General features: G+C 45.5%; 1 non-coding gene and 1 pseudogene across 1 annotated transcript; both read right to left on the reverse strand.

Moving 5' to 3' along the window:
- Positions 1-413: 413 nt before the first annotated feature.
- Positions 414-599, reverse strand: LOC144264441 (U2 spliceosomal RNA). Its single transcript, XR_013346047.1, has one exon. It is a non-coding gene; the product is annotated as a U2 spliceosomal RNA (small nuclear RNA).
- Positions 600-5,243: 4,644 nt separating this feature from the next.
- LOC144264442 (U2 spliceosomal RNA) lies at positions 5,244-5,447 on the reverse strand (annotated as a pseudogene).
- Positions 5,448-15,680: the final 10,233 nt, after the last annotated feature.

Here is a 15,680-nt window from a genome sequence, read left to right on the forward strand (position 1 = left end):
CTCCCAGTCTCTATTCAAAGCTAAGTTAATTGTATCCAATTTGCAAATGAATTCCAATTCAGCAGTCTCTCGCTGGAGCCTGGATTTGAAGTTTTTGCTCAGGTCTAAATAAGGTGGTTTTAAAAAAAAAGTAGTTTTCAAATCTTTTTGATAGAAGACTTTGAAAGTGTTCTGAGAATGGTGCTGCAATGTGCAGGGATTAAAGAAAAAGCAAAAGAAAGATCATAGAATATCAGGGCTGGAAGGGACCTCAGGAGGTCATCTAGTCCAACCCCCTGTTCAAAGCAGGACCAATCCCCAATTTTTGCCCCAGATCCCTAAAGGATTGGCCCCCTCAAGGATTGCACTCACAACCCTGGATTTAGCAGGCTAATGCTCAAACCACTGAGCTATCCCTCCCCTCTAAAAAAAATTAAAAATGCACCATTCCAGGGGACCCTGCAATACCAGGTCAATGCATGGGGTGGACAGAGCAAGCTCCTCTTCTATCCCCCTGTTTCAAAAATCAATTTAATATACAGTCCTCAAATAAAGGACATAGCAGATATTAAACTGATAAGAATCGATTTAATAATTTTGTTAAGAGGATGTTAAAATAAAAAGAAAACGGTACAGAGTTTAAGCATAGAAGTGTCTGGTTATCAGGGAATAACGTACAGATTATCAAAGGGTGTGAAGTTCGGTTTAGGATCGGGTGGCATAAGGAATACATAATCTGCAATATCCCCGATTGGGGGTAAAAGGTTAACAGGTCAAAGTACAGACATTGAGATATGAGGGTATGTTGTTCATATAATGGCCATGTTCAGGTGTGGAGTATAATGAGTGGATACCATGATGAGGATGGATTTACCCTCATTTGGTGCAATTTAATGTTCAGTGAATTTATGGTTCCAGTTCATGTGGTCCAATGGAAAAAGTCTCTCGGTCCCTTTCTCGTAGTTGATGCACGATGTCGTTCCGGCTCACACCTTCTGGTACTGTCGGTGGCCGGTGATGTGTTTGATGTAGATGTCCCTGGACCATCGGATGGTGTCTGAGACCATGAGGCACTGCATGAGCAGTGCGTAGCATTGACCGATCCCACAGGACCACACACAGCACATGCTCGTTGCAGGGGTCCCAAGCGCCTAGGGCTCCGACGATCAGGGCATCCATCTGCACCTCGTAGCCCTTTGCTCTCAGGGCCTCATCGGTGACAACCACATCAGGTCGCAGCTGGCTGTCAGTACTAGGGATGGCGCAGTTCAAGGCAACCTCCCCCAGGCGCAGTGCGATGGCTTTCACCAGGTGGTTCTGGGTGGCATTGTGGCGCAGCTGCCAGGCTCTGGAGTGAGGCTTGCAGCCGCACAGAATGTGGGGCAGGGTCTCGTTGGAGTAGCCGCACTTCCTGCAACTCTTGTTTCAGTTCCCATGGCGGATGGCTCTGTTGAGCAGGACGCAGTTGAGCCGGGCACGGTGGATGAACCTCCAGTCGGCAAAACGGGTGAAGCAGCAAGGAAGTGGTTGCTCGCGTCCCACTTGCTGGTCAGTTCGAAGGCTTTACCCTGGTCCGGTTTATGCTTCAGGGTTTCCATGTACAGTGAGTGGATGGCTGCCTTCAGGGTCCTCTCCAGCATGCCCCTGGTGCTTGGGTGACGATGGTGTTGTCGTTGGACCTGATCTGCGGCACCCAGACTCCCAGCTCCTGGCGCTCCTCTCACCACTTCCAGCGGCAGCCGATGCACTTCCACAGGCAACACGTGGCGTTGCGAGCACGGGACAACAGGTAAGCGATGTTGCGCCCATCCCATCTGAATTCGCCATCCAGGGAACCGCTCAGGAAGGTGGCTATGTCTTGGTTGGAGGGGGCTCTGCTGATCCACTTCTTTGTCACATCATGGAGGGCGTTCGCCGCGATGTTCCGTACCATGACATCAGGACACATCAGCAGGCGGAAGGCGTGGGTGGTCACCGCAATGTCACACAGGTCGCCCATGTGGTGGACGTTGGCACCGCCATGCCATAATTTAGACCAGCTCGTTGCAGGCTCTCTGGGGAAGAAACAGCCACTTCTTCACCAGCTGCTGGATGATCTTGCCTGCCTTGCTGAGGGGTACCTTTGCCACAGCAGATCCCCTTAGGACAAATGAGATGCGGGGGATCAGGAAGGTGTTCAGGGCATTTATCTTCTGCCACGGTGCTAGCAGGGAGGCGTCAATCTTGGCGGCATCCTACAAGATCTCCTGGATGGTGTCCTTGGGTGTCTGCCGGACATGGAAACCCGTCGGCGTGCTGTGGTGCTGGTATGCTTGCCTCTCTGCCAGGGGGATGACGGGCTTGCCCTGGATCTGGAACCCTGTCATCTGCACCGAGTCCCTTTTGCTGCCATCGACGTGGAGAGTTGCACACTTCTTTGCATGGAAGCGGAACCCCATCCAGTCGGCAGCTCAACTGGTGGCATGTAGCATACCTTGGAGGCTTTCTGGGTCATCCGCGGTCAGGACCAGGTCGTCCGCGTAAGCCAGAACGCTCACCCTCTCACCATGGAGGTTGAAGCCATCTGTGCCATTGGAGATCGCAAGATGTGGTGGTGGGGCATGGACCCAAAGGAATTAGCCAGGTCGAGCCACGCTACTGCACACTGCCTCCCAAGCCCTTCTGGCCATTTCAATGGTAGTTTGGAGGACAAAGTTGTGTTCACAGCAGCCCTTGCAGGACATGAAGCCTTTCTGGATGGAGCTAATGGCTCCCCAGCTCACCGACCACTCCGTGATCCGCGACACCAGGCAACTGGCATATAGCTTGTACATCATGGAGCAGAGGGAGATGGGTCTCCAATTGCTGGGGTCATCCCACTCACCCTTTTTGTACACCAGCACTGTCATGGCCTTCTTCCAGGAGATGGAAGTCTGGCAGAATCACTTGCACTGGTTGAAGAGCGTGGTGAGGTCCAGGCAGCTGGGATCTCGCTTTTTCAGGAGGCTGTAGGGATGCTGTCTTTCCCAGGAGCTGTGTTTTTTGTTTTTGAGAGTCTGGCCATCACTTCCTTGGGCGTATCGTCAGTCTCCAGGACACCTGCTTCGTCAACACGGGGCAGGGAGTGGAGGCACTCTGGGCGCTGCACGTCGTCCTGGGCTATGCGGTCGAATACATCCTTGAAGTAGCTGTAGAGACGCTCAGATGGGATCGTGCAGTAGGCTGAGGGCCCGTCTAGGATCTCCCTCATGGCCTTGGAGCAGTTTGCCCGGTACAGCTTTTGAATCCTTGAAGCCGCTGCTGGATCGTAGCGGCAACTGGCATCTCTACTTCTGGCTCCCCTGGTGGTGGTGGTGTGGTTCGGAGCAGGCGTTCTGTGGGCAGGCGAGGTGTTCTCCTGGTTCGAACTCCTCCTGGGAGTGATTTCCACAGACAGTTCTCAGGTTAGCCTGTCTACGAGGCGATCGAAGTCGTCAAAGGAAGCTGCCGCTTGTAGCTCCTCAGTTCAGGCGGTCTGCCACAGAGTGGCAGCCCTCACGATTGGCTGCTGGTCCTCAGGGTCCTCAACCTCATCTGTTGCAGGCTTTGAGCCTGTTGCGTGGTCGGCCTGCTGTCTGTCTCGTGGGTCAGGATTCCCTTCGGTTGGGTGCTGGGGCCGGATCTCTGGCGGGATGCTGGCGTTGGTAGTGGTCGGAGAGACATGGTCTGGCTCGGGGGTTGCTGGGACACCGCTGGTCCTGCTATGAGTGGCTGCTGCCTGGGCAGTTGCCGCTGGACTGTGAGATCTCCCGTAAGCAGTGTCCCACAGAATGGACTTGGGGGCCGTGCTGGTCCGTCTGGCGATGAAGGCCTGGTGCTTTGGTGTGGCTGCAGGGCTGGTTCCTCCAGTGACATCTGGAGCTTGTAGGGCGATCTGGGGCGGGCGCTGGCTCCTCTGGTGACTGGAGGTCGCAGGGTGGTCTGGGGTGTGGCACTGGCTCCTCCGATGGTTGGAGCTGGCAGGGCGGTCTGAGGCTTGGCTCTGGCTCCTCCAGCAGTTGGAGTTCGCAGGGCAGTCTGAGGGGCGGCACTGGCTCTTCCAGTGACAGGATCTCGAGCAGCTATGCGCGGTGGGGCACTGATCCTTCTGGGGACGGGGACATGCTGGACAGGTGGCAAGGTAGCACTGAGTCGTCTCAGCATGGGGATCTGCTTGGCGACATGGGAGGATGAGACGGGCCTCCTGCTGGCGAGGACCTGGGTAATGTTCCCCGAGGCAGCAGGTACCTTCTCGATTGCAGCATCCTGTTCCACTGGCCTGGCGACAGGGGCAGGCTTCTTGACGGCAGCTTGCAAGGTAGGTTTTTCTTTGTTGAGGCTCAGGAGCAGCGGGCCGGCGCGCAGCAGAAGGGCTGGGAGCCGGGGCAGGAGACTGTGTTTCCTGCAGGCGACTTGGTGCTTCTTGCGTTGCTTCTGTGTCTCGAAGGGCAGACTGCAGAGGGCACAGCTGAAGGCGACCCGCTTGTTGTGGCATTTCTTCAGGTGCCTGGTGACGCCACCGAGGAGGTGGAAGCTTCGGGGTGGAGAGCAGATGGGGCAGATGAGCACATCCGCAGGGAGGGGGTACTGCAGGTAGATGGTGTCCTCATTACCTTGCAGCGGGGGGGTTCCAGCAGCATTGGCGGTATCGCTGGCTGGTTCTTCCTGGTGTGGGCGGGTGGGGTCGAGAGGTCCGGCTGGGTGGGCATCTGGCAAGGTCCTGGGGTCCCTCTGGGTGGTTCCTGAGGCTGGGCAGGCATCCGGCAAGGTGCTGGTGACCCTCTGGATGGTCTCTGGAGAGATGCTGGTCCTGTCTGTGGGGATTCCTACCTTGATGGTGTGTAGAGCAGCGAGAGCACCACCAGTGTCAGGGACCTGGGCAGCTGCAGGGGTGGGAGGTGGTCACCTCAGAGCATCTTGCAGCTGGAGAGCGGGGGAGCTCTCCATTGGCGGCTGGTGCTGCTCGAGAGCTGGGGGGCTCTCCGTTGGCAGCTGCTGGAAAGTGCGGGGGCTATCCCTCGGCAGCTGGTGCTGCTGGGGTGTCGGGGGCCGAATGTTCCTTCTGGTTGTGATGTCACGACAGGCCAGCCTCAGGATGCAGGATCTTTCTGGAGCAGCATCTCAGAGAGGGTCCTTCGAGGAGGCACCGTTCTTCCCCTTCGTGCTGCTGGTCTGCAATGTCCTGGAGGCACCTAGGATCTTCTTCATAGTCATTGTCCAAGAGACCTTCCGTGGAGCAGCAGCCGTAGCAGTACACGATGCAGCTGGGGATGTCTCAGGAGCAGAGAGAGGATTTTCTTCCAAAGAAGATGCAGCGGAATACATCTTCAAAGCAGCATCGATTTTTTTCAAAAATGGCAGCAGGAGAATCCATCTTCAGAGCAGGTGTTGTAAGTGTTCATCAAAAGAGATTAAACTGATAAGAACAGACACTACACTTTGATTTTAGCTCCAAGGAGCCGAGAAGCGATGGTTGAAGTCAGAAATGTTCCTGAAGAGAGCGAAGAATGAAATTATGAAAAGATATGACCTGAATAGCATGGCAGGAAGAGAGCTCAGTAAAAGAAATGACAACTTTTTAAAGCCTACAAATGGGTTTTTAAGAGTAGTAGGTGCCATACCTTTTGTAAAATTTTAAGTTTAAAATTAAGTAGCTGAATATAATAGGACTTGTTATAAGATTAACCCAAGGGCATCTTTTTTTCATTTCACTCAGTGGTTAGTCTCATCTTGGCCCCTGCCTTTCATATGTCACAATTAATGATTGCCTAAAGACAGGCTGGTTGTCAGCTAAACCACATACATTATATTTGGCATTAGAGATAAAACCCAGGTTCTTCTTCTCTAAATATATATGCCTAGTCCACTACTTCTGCTAAAGGGGAACCTTCCTCAGCTACCAGTAGTTCAAGGCTTAGACTGAGGAGCACAGCAAACTAATTTTATTTTTGCAGGGAAGGATGTGGCTAGGGAAGGGGTAGACATTCAGTTATAAAAATCAGCATTCCTATTCAATCGTCATTGTACTGAGTTCCTGGACATGGCTGGTGCAGCACCTCACAAATGGGATAAATCAGAGAGAGGCTACAGAGAAATACCTTCAAATATTAATATTTAAAAAGCAGAAGTCTGATTCTGCTGCCATTTTTAGTTCTTTCTCCCTCCCCTTCTTTCCTCTGTTTCTATCATTTCCCTCCCTTTTTGTTTTCCTATTTATTTTTTTTTCTTCTCTTCACTAAGGCTCTGCCCATCTTTCCTGGGAAAAACTTTCCTCCAAACTGGAGCAGCTTCTGATTTATGCTTTTATTTATTTCGTTTTCTCTTCCCCATCTCTCCTTGCATTCGTTACACTCCCCTTTGCTTTACCTGCTCATTCCTTCAGTTAATATAATCTCTCTGCCTTCCTCCCATACTCCCTCCAGTTCTATCCAGATTGCCACTGTTTGCCACCGGTCTTTAGGAACTCAACACACTGCTCAGATCTGAATGTCTCCAAGGCTCCCTGCCCTAGCTAATAACCACAGGGTGACTCCAATCATCAAACACCACTTGAATTTGGAAACACCATTAACTGTAAAACTATATGATTCTCCCCCCTCATTCAATCAACCCTCACTCCATCAACATGCAACAGCTGCCTTTAAAATATTTCCAATCTTCCCTAGTACAGGGAATGTCTAGGGGATACTGCATATACTTTGGCCTGATTTACCAGAACACCATTTTGGGTTAGGGCTGTGATTTTTTTTTTTTAAATCATATAGTTAGAATCATAGAACCATGGGGTTAGAAGGGACTGCCAGGGTCGTCTAGTCTAACCCCCTGCTAGGGTGCAGGATATTTTGTGTCTAAACCATCCAAGACAGATGGCTATCCAGCCTCTTTTTGGAAACCTCCAACAAAGGAGCTTCCATGACTTCTTTAGGCAGCCTGGTCCATTGTCCTACTATGCTTACAGTTAGGAAGCTTTTCCTGAGATTTAATGTAAATACCACTACAGCTGCTGGTGTGGACACAGTTATATAAGACACCTTTACATATAGAGCACCTTTTCAATATGGGAAGGGGACTAGGCTGTACTAATACAGGACATTTTTATATTGATATAACTATGTCCACATTAGGGGTGTTGTACCATTTTAATTACACCAGTTAAAGCGGTACAACTATCGTGGCCAGAAAAGACCTTAAATCATTTAGATATTTATATAGCTTCTATGGGTGACCTCTGTAACTGAATTTATTCCTCAGAATGATGCATAGTATTTTCATATATCTTTGTAAAAGACATCAGGGCTATTTATTTGTCATATAGATTATTGCTGGAAGTATTAATACATTTCTCCCGTAGGTTTCCAGTTGTTTTTGATGGCGGTAGTTAATGACATGGTAACAGTATCTGTTTACATATGTTTTTCCAGTAAAAAACAAAATATTCCATTATTTTTAAGGGACAGACGTAAGAGGGAATATATGACTTATGTTCTAGACACAGACTGTTTTTCTGCCATTTGTTGTTGATTCTAAACATAAATTGCTTTTAAATCCCATATTCTGATCACTTTCAGCACTGTCATTAAGACCTCCCAGCTCTACTTGTGTGTGTTTGGATATAAAATTTCTTTTTTATGTACTGTAGAAGAGTTCTAAATAACTTGTTCTAAAATCTGTCAATATGAAAACCAACATAGAATCCTAGAGTATTTTTCCTTGCTCTCTTCCAATAGGAGCTCTGTGGAAAGCCAGGAACTATTTTATCCTCTGCTATCCTTTAGGTAGCAGTAAGATTTCCTATCTGATTAGGACGCAGAATCAACTGTTATCATGTGACTGAGTGCTGTTTGATTCGCTCACTCATCTGTTCTGTTTGCTGACAAGGCAGAAGTACTGGGATGTGAAATGAAAGATACACCAGGTAGTTTCCTTGTGCTAGACAACTGAAGAGTTCAGGTTACACAAACTGCATTTTCTGACACAATAGGTTGGAACTTGTTTCAATGATTAACTTCTGACTACTAGTTATGAAAATGCACCCATTCTTACTGGTACCGTAACTCATCCAATCCCCATTTGTATGCATATTACCATAATCTAGTTTTTGAGCTTTAGGGGAAAGGGATTGTCTCTGTTTTACTTGTTTCTACATTGCCTTGCACAGTGGGGCAGTGATCCCTACTTGGGGCCTCTAAGCACTACTAAAATATAAATAGTAATAAAACCATAATTTATCTAAGGTGGCCCCTGTTAGGGAATTGAGCACCTCACAATCTTTAATGTATTAGGCTCATAACAGCCCTGTGAAATATTATTATCCTCATTTTACAGATGGGAACTGAGTCAGAGGGACTTGACAGAGGGTACCCAGGAAGCAGGGAACTGAACCCAGTTCTCCAAAGTCCTAAGCCAGCACCCTGACTGACCCATCCTTCCTCTCTTATAATAAAGAATGTTTGTATGCTCAAATAAAGGCATACATTATGCAGGTACTCCTTTGTGACACAGTGGTTACAAACCATTCTTTTATTCCATTAATTCGCACGTGCAGTTTGTAAGTCAGACTCCAAGTCCGGTTTAACAAATACACGATGCAATAACAGTTGGTGGTTGAATGATTCCTAACCTTACCATTACTTACAAAATAGCTATTTACTCTGAAATTAGCATTACAATAAAGAAGCTATTGTTTCTCTACTTGTTTTTATGTCTGCTTCTCAGTCCTTCCAAAGGATAGAATGTGTCAGATCTGCTCTACTTTGTGTGATCATGTTGCCTTTTACAGGCAGCTCCAGCTTATACAGGATGTAGGCACAAATTCTGCTCACTTTACTGCTACAAGTAGTTCTACTGACTTCAGTGGAACTATTTGGGTGGGTAAGGTGATTTGACCTATAAGCCCTAACAGAGTACAACTATACAAGCTACACGAGCAATATTGCTAATACAAGAGAGTCATTGACTGCTGCAGCCTATGTTGTATCCACGGACACACAAGAAGGCTAAGGGAAGTTGAAATCTTTGTGCTCCCCAGAGCAGAGAATTCATTTAGTCATAGCAGTCCTTGAGCACTAGACACTCAAAGGGGGCAGAAAGGTGGCACAGCCATGTCCCCATGCCATGTATGCACCAGAACTGTTCAGCAATGTAATGGTGCATAGTGCACCCCCTGAACAGATCTAGCAGTGGACATGTTCATCCCATACAATGGGAGTCGCAGTAAGTACACTTGTACACTAAGATTGGGTATTATTCAAAGATGAAGGAGGAAATAACAACTAAAGAAAAAATACAGTCATCCAACCTCCATAAAATTTGTCTTTCAAACCTAATTACTGAAGTAATGAACCATCATTACTTCATAAAAGTTTCACTGATTATCTAATTATTAATAATTAGGGATGTGTCTGAGTATAACATTAATCAAAACTTAATACAAAGTATAAAGTTTAAAAAATATCAAATACTTTCACATATCTTTTTACAATTAAAGTTATATGTCCCATTCACTCTGCTTTCATTTCCATTTCCATTGTTTATTTCACTAGCACTGTACCAGTATTATTTGGCACTAAAATATCAAAGTAAGAATACATTGAAAGACAAATAGACTGTGGTCCAAATTCATCCTTCCTATGAATTCACTGGATGAATTTGGACCATTACATTTATAGGGCCACATTCACAGATTCATAGATTCCAGGTCAGCAGGGACCATTGTGATCTAGTCTGACTTCCAATATAGCACGGACCAAATAATTCCTAGAGCATATTTTTTAGAAAAGCATCCAATCATCAGTTAAAAATTGTCAGTGATGAAGAATCCACCACGATCCTTGGTAAATTGTTCCAGTGATTAATTACTCTCATCATTAAAAATTTACATCCTATTTCCAGTCTGAATTTGTCTACCTTTATCTTCCAGCCATTAGACTGTGTTATACCTTCCTCTGTTAGACTGAAGAGCCCATTGTTAAATATTTATTCCCCATGTAGGGACTTACAGACTGTGATCAAGTCACCCCTTAACCTTCTTTTCGTTAAGCAAAATAGATGGAGTTCGAGTCTAATCATTGTGTATTCTTTCTGCCAGATGGAGTCAGCAACAAGGGCCAGGTTCAATATCTAGGGGTTCCTCTTAATAATACAAAATAGAACTGGCTCAAGCCCCTTCCCAGTAATTTGGGAAAACTAAACACCACCCTGAGCACCTCTAAGAGGCAATACTTCCCCACTTGCAAGTGCTGAGTCTGTGTATAGCAAAAGAAAAGTTAATAAAAAGGAAAAGAGAACCCAGCATTAATTGGGGGAAAACACCACAGGCACAATTTGAAAACATTACACTCACCCCCATTATGTCAGGCAGTGTCCTTTGCCTCGGTTTCCTGCTTTGAGGTGTGAATGTCTAATGAACCACTGTTCCTTCAACACGCCACTCCCTGTCCCCCTCTGCTGCACCCCACTCACTGTTGGTTGTCCTTGGTCAGTGAGGACTCTGAGTTCGGAGAGGTGCATTCATGGGGGTTCACCTCTCTCCCCGGTGCTGCTGAAACTGACTCATTGCTGCTGCTATCTCTGCCACCTCTGTCGCTGTATCACATCTGCTGCTTGCCACTCACTGGCACTTCAGTGATGTTACATGCAGAGCATCCACCACTTGGCCAAGCTCTAAGTGATTTCAGCTCTTAATGATTTCACTGGTTAGTAGGGACCTCTCAGCTGTTGCCTCTTTGTTGTCTTCTAATGCAACGCTATCCCCACACCTACTGTTCCGTGATGTCAGCGCTAGTAATCACTGAGCAGAAACGAGGACTCTCAGTTGAGTCCAGTCAGCTCTGTCTATAAACACTGGAGAAGGGAGGATCAAATGGTGCCTAGAACTCTTTAGACAGCATCCATCCCATCAGGTCCCAACCCCCGCTCCTCTCAGTTTCACTAGGAATTGGCATCCCTATGGACCCCTGCATGGCTGGTGCAATCAAGTCATGATTACTTGTGTTTAAGTTACCATTAAATTTTACTTCAGCGATCAGTTGCTCTTTATCTGTCAAGACAAGATGTAATATAGAATTCCCCTGTGTTGGCTGCAACACTTTCTGAGGTAGAAAATTGTCATCTATAATATTTAGAAATTCCAGAGATCTTTTAATACTGGCAGCTTGATGCTTGCAGTATATGCCATTCACACTGAAGTCCCCCATGATCACAAACTTATTCTTTCCCCCTACACTCTATATATAGGGTGTTCGGAGTCAGTCATCCTGTTCCCTAGTGTGATTTGGTGGTCTGTAGCAGACCGCAAGCAATACCCCATATTGTGTGCTGTCTGTTAGGACACTGATCCATAAGCATTGAAGATCATTTTCTTCCAAATTGTCAGTGACTCAGAAATAGGTAGTGCCATTTTTGACAGTGACACTTCCCCGCTGCCTACTCGATCCTTCCTAAATAAATTTAACTATTGATTTTAACATTCCAGTCATGAGAATCAGCCCACCAGATTTCAGTAATACCAACTAGATCAAATTTATTCTCATAAATGAGCAATTCCAATTCCTCCTGTTTGTTACCCTGGCTGCTAGCATTAGTCTATTAACTAAAGAATTTCTTCTGTTCATGTCCTTTAGTTCCTTGATTAATTTTATTCTCAACATCTCAGTTTTGTGCTGAGTGCTCATACCTGTCCTCTTTCCCCTCTCCCCCTTTCGCTTTTAGTTTAATGCCCTCCTGATTACTCTAGCAAGCCTGGCCCCAAATCTAAGTAGATGTAATTTACATCTTCTTCCAGCCCTCTTAATATGCAAGTTACAGCTAGTTAGGTTCCTTTAGACTCAGCTCCACTTACAAATGTATAACTTGCATCTCTTTATGCATCACCACTGCATTTGTTCTACAGAATATCATTCAGCCCAAAGTACATTATATATGGCTATACTAGGGTCACATCAGCTGCCATTTAAATGCCACCCATTCTGCTTTACTAACAAACAACAGCACGACCAGTTATTGTGCCATTAAGCAGCTAACCAGTCTCAGGCAGGAAATGAAGCAGAATAAAAAAGATTTAACTGCAAGGAAAATTTAGGTGGGCAGAATGTAATTACACAAACTAGGACACAGCCAGGCATTCACACTGCTTTTAAACACACCCTTTGAAAGGAAGCCATGGAATCCTTAAGAGGTTAACGTCTCTGGAACACTGGACTTTCACACAACAAAATTCCTTCTTTCACTATACTGCTCTGGCTCTGTACTGGCTTAGAGGACAGAGCACCAATTACTGAATCATTGACACCATTTCCTGTAGCCCTGGATTTTCTTTGGAAGTGTCCCATTCAAACACTGACTGGACCCAACATCACTTGTACGGTCTGTGATAGTTGTATGGTCTGCGATGTGTTGTTAGTAAGTATATGCAGAGTAGTTTGGATGAATAATTCTCAGAGTATGGGTTAAACAGTTTGCTTCAGCCACACTCTTTACTATGTATTAGTATTGTGACATGGTAGGCTCAATTGCATGATGCTGTTTCTAATCCCTGATTGAATGACAAACATTTTAATAGAACAACAATTCACTTTCTGATACAATTTTTTGGAAGAATAATCATTTGTGCTAAAATTAAAATGTGTGGATTGAAATATTTTCACAACTGCCCAACAGTCTTCCATATATTCATGAATAATAATGGAGTGGTACCCCATTATCCACTCAGAACTCTTATTTTAAGATGCTAGTATCAAATAATTTAATTATTCAGTCAGATCTACTTTTGAATATGTTTCAAAAAAACAATGTAATTACTTTGGGCCAGATTCTTCTGCCTTTACTAATACCAAGTAGTCTCTCTCATGCTGAGTAGTGCTTAGTAGTGCCAATGGGGATTAGGCACATTTGAGGATCTGGTCCTTACTTCCCAAGTAATCCCATTGATTTCAGTAAGATATTACTCAGTGCAATTAAGGGTGGCAGAGGCTGGCCCTTTATTTTTAACTAATGGCTAACAATTAAGGGCCAGACTGTGCATTGAGGTACAAACCTGAACACAGTATAAATGGCACCACCCCCACAATAGCCCCGGGACACCCCTTTGAGGCCCACTTCCTTCCCTGTTTTTTGTCTAGCTCCATGGCATGTAATTTGTGGCTGACGTAGGCCAGCAGCAAATTAAAATATTCCCTGCAGCAACCCAGCTGCCCAGAGCAGTCTGAGGATCAGAGGCAAAATTCCACTCACTGCTAGCCCATCCCTCAGCACCTGCGCCCAGGAAGGCAAGAATGAGTGGAGAGGAATCAGAGGCCATACAATGCGCACTTATTTTTGTATGCCTAGACCAGCATCTGGTAGCCTGTGCAGGATTATAAAGGGAATCCTCACCTCTCCATACACATTGGCCAGGCATATAGTCCAAGTCAGGATCTATCTATAAAAGCCAAAATCAGTCAGGCAAAAGGAATTTAGTCTCTCTCTTGGAATAAGAAAAGGAGTACTTGTGGCACCTTAGAGACTAACCAATTTATTTGAGCATGAGCTTTCGTGAGCTACAGCTCACTTCATCGGATGCATACTGTGGAAACTGCAGCAGACTTTATATACACACAGAGAATATGAAACAGGAATAAAATTATATCTATGATATTCTATACAGTTTTGTAAATTATTTCCTGTTCATTTTCAGCATGATCACTCAACAGATTTGCTTTATCACTTAAATGAGTGTAAATAGCCATCTAGCACACTAATAATAAAAGTTAAGATACAGAAGTACCATAGAACTAATGAACAGAAGCATCATGTCTCAGACACCTCTTTTCAGACTTTTTAGATAACTACAATACTGCACAATTTATGCTGAAGGGTTAGAAGAATCTATTTAAAAAATTAACCACAGTTAAAAGGTTCACCAGACATTTATCAGAGGAACAGAATATGGCATTTTTGAAGAAATTTATTCTGGGCGACATAAGACATTTTATCAAATTAAAATTTAATGAACACAAAAGCTGCACTCATCTGTTATGTTCCCAGTAATTCCAGGCCAGGAATAGTATGTAACCCAAGATGAAATGGGAATTACTTGGTTTCTAGACTACAGCCTACAACATCCTTTTATCTATACTACATGCATCACCAGGGCATCCATAAGTTGTTTGCTTCTCTCCCCTTTTTCCTGCACACAGAAAGATGTTTTTCATCCCATAATTATTTATTTTGTTGTTGGAGAAATTGGCAAAGAGGAAGGCCTTGCTTTGACCAAAGGCAGTCTACTCCTCATAGAAGGAAGTTCCACAAACACATGCCGTCATCAAAAAGGCTCTTTCTCCCATTTCCACTAGATTCACTCGTTGGAGATAGTTTTGATTTTTCCTGACCAGTACAAATGTCATGGTCACACCGGGGCCAGCTGATTCTTGATATTGCCCAGGCTTAACCCATTAAAACCGATGGGATCAATGGGCAATGAAGATCAAGACCTTGGAACTTGATAGGGAGTCATTGAAATTATCGGAACACCTACAACATATACTTACAACAACCTGTATTGTTCCAGTGGACTGCTCTGTATTACACCATCTGGCGATATTTCTTGACTGTAGTTTCATTCTCAGGTTGGAATGCCTTATCGCCAAGTCTGTGTTAGTCAGGTTGGGACAGAGCCTTCCAGAGAGAATACATGGAAGAAGGCATTTTTTGTAGACATTGCTATTTAGTATCCAGTACCTGTGAGGAGTCTAAAAGGACAAGGCTATGTACTATTTTAGAGAGAGGGTGATTATATAGTGTTTGTTAGCTCTTCACATTTTCCTCTGTTCCCACCAGAATCACCACTATTATGGCTGGCTTTAGTTTCAGACAGTTGTTCTTCTGATGTGCTGATTCCATTCAGACACTAGCATAGCTGGGAAATGGTTCTATTTGTATTGGACGTGAAGAAGATGTGAAGTGTAGTACTGTCTCTGCACTGCTGGCACCCAAGACCATGATGTCTTACAAACTGCCCCCCAGCGGATTATCCTATATATTTACTGTGATGGAGAAGGAAATGGAGCCACAGTTGAGAGCTCTGAAACTGGAGCTGCAATCTGAACATAAGAATAGTCATACCAGGTCAGATCAATGGTGCATCTAGCCCAGTATCCTGTCCCCAATCAGTGACCAATACCAGATGCTTCAGAAGGAATGAACAGAACAGGCAATCAAGTGATCCATCCCCTGCCATCCACTCCCAGCTTCTGGTAGTCAGAGGCTAGGAACACTCAGAATAGGGTTGCATCACTGACCATCTTGGCTCAGAGCCATTGATGGACCTTTCTTCCATCAATTTACCTAATTCTTTTTTGAATCCAGTTATAGTGTTGCCCTTCACAACATCCCCTGGCAATGAGTTCCACAGGTTGCCTGTGTGTTGTGTGAAGAAGTACTTCCTTTTTTTAAACCTGCTGCCTATTAATTTCATTGTGTGATCCCTGGGTCTTGTGCTACGTGAAAGAGTAAATTACACTTGTCATAAATATAAAGGGAAGGGTAAACCCCTTTGAAATCCCTCCTGGCCAGGGGAAAGCTCCTCTCACCTGTAAAGGGTTAAGAAGCTAAAGGTAACCTCGCTGGCACCTGACCAAAATGACCAACGAGGAGACAAGATACTTTCAAAAGCTGGGAGGAGGGAGAGAAACAAAGGGTCTGGGTCTGTCTATATGCTGGTTTCTGCC

This window comes from Eretmochelys imbricata, chromosome 4, assembly GCF_965152235.1.
Source record: "Eretmochelys imbricata isolate rEreImb1 chromosome 4, rEreImb1.hap1, whole genome shotgun sequence".
In the NCBI taxonomy this organism is placed as follows: domain Eukaryota; kingdom Metazoa; phylum Chordata; order Testudines; family Cheloniidae; genus Eretmochelys; species Eretmochelys imbricata.